Genomic DNA, 1,098 nt, shown 5'->3' on the forward strand with positions numbered 1-1,098 from the left:
AGTAAAGACGCACACCAGAGGGAACCAGAGTTGTGTGTTGGTTTGTGTATAATGGACGTATCATTACCCATCAAACAAGTCCGAGAGTGAGGTTGCCAAACGCATCGTCGGCATCACATGCTGACGCGCACGCTACAACCACAAGATGGTGTAGCACACTTGGTAGAGTTGAGCGAAAGCAACTCTTTCAAAGGGATACACATACCACTGCCTCGGCGAAGGTCAGTAAAGATGCACACTTTGGTAGTACCGGGTACCTTATACACTGACTGATTGTCGTGTCACAACGGGGTGATCGACAGTCGCACTTTGGCGTGCTCGGCTCCGCAACCGTCGGGGCCGTGGGCGCCTGCAGTGTGGTACTAGGGAACCAGAGTTGTGTGTTGGTATGTGTATCATGGATGGATGGACGTCGGTTCCATTCATCAACTAGTTCGGTGTGTACGTTAAACCCTAGGCAGGGGATCACTCGGCTCATGGATCGATGAAGACCGCAGCTAAATGCGCGTCAGAATGTGAACTGCAGGACACATGAACATCGACACGTTGAACGCATATGGCGCATCGGACGACTCAACCCGACCGATGCACACATCCTTGAGTGCCTACCAAGTTATCTCAACACTCTAACCAAACTGACCGTCCTGACCCCATCATAGGGGGGTAGGCTGTCGCAGCATGGCGTGCTCGGATCCGCATCCTTGTCGGGACCGTGGGCGCTGAAAGTGAGAGTGCTAACACAGAGAGACATACGAGGTATGGTACACAAACCTAAACACACACACACACACATGTGAGCATGGGTGAAGAGCGAGCGCGCGTCAAGTCGCACGGTTCGACCTCTAGTATCAACCAACGGATGTATCCACCACAGCATATAAGGTTATCACCAATTGCACGGGGACTTCCACCGGTTGGCTCGGGTCGAGTAACACTTGCGGCCCAACGCGCTCGTATCTTTCCTCGCATCCAGTTGCAGTCGCGAGACGTGCTCACGCCGTGTGGGTGAGTGAGGTTAGCACGACAGGGGTGATTTATCACCGCTTCTCCCGTCGCATCATTGTGACAGTGGAGTCTGTAGGCCTCAAGTGATGTGTG

General features: G+C 53.3%; 2 non-coding genes across 2 annotated transcripts in view; both read left to right on the top strand.

Annotated features, from left to right (window-relative positions):
* Window positions 1-449: 449 nt before the first annotated feature.
* LOC118515921 lies at window positions 450-607 on the top strand. The gene has a single exon (XR_004907523.1). It is a non-coding gene; the product is annotated as a 5.8S ribosomal RNA (ribosomal RNA).
* A 472-nt stretch (window positions 608-1,079) lies between these two features.
* Window positions 1,080-1,098, top strand: part of LOC118515922 — a 4,266-nt gene continuing 4,247 nt past the window's right edge. Inside the window, exon 1 of the ribosomal RNA XR_004907524.1 lies at window positions 1,080-1,098. This exon is cut by the window's right edge and continues 4,247 nt beyond it. This is a non-coding gene — a ribosomal RNA (large subunit ribosomal RNA).

Source organism: Anopheles stephensi, unplaced genomic scaffold (genome assembly GCF_013141755.1).
Source record: "Anopheles stephensi strain Indian unplaced genomic scaffold, UCI_ANSTEP_V1.0 ucontig204, whole genome shotgun sequence".
Taxonomy (NCBI): Eukaryota; Metazoa; Arthropoda; class Insecta; order Diptera; family Culicidae; genus Anopheles; species Anopheles stephensi.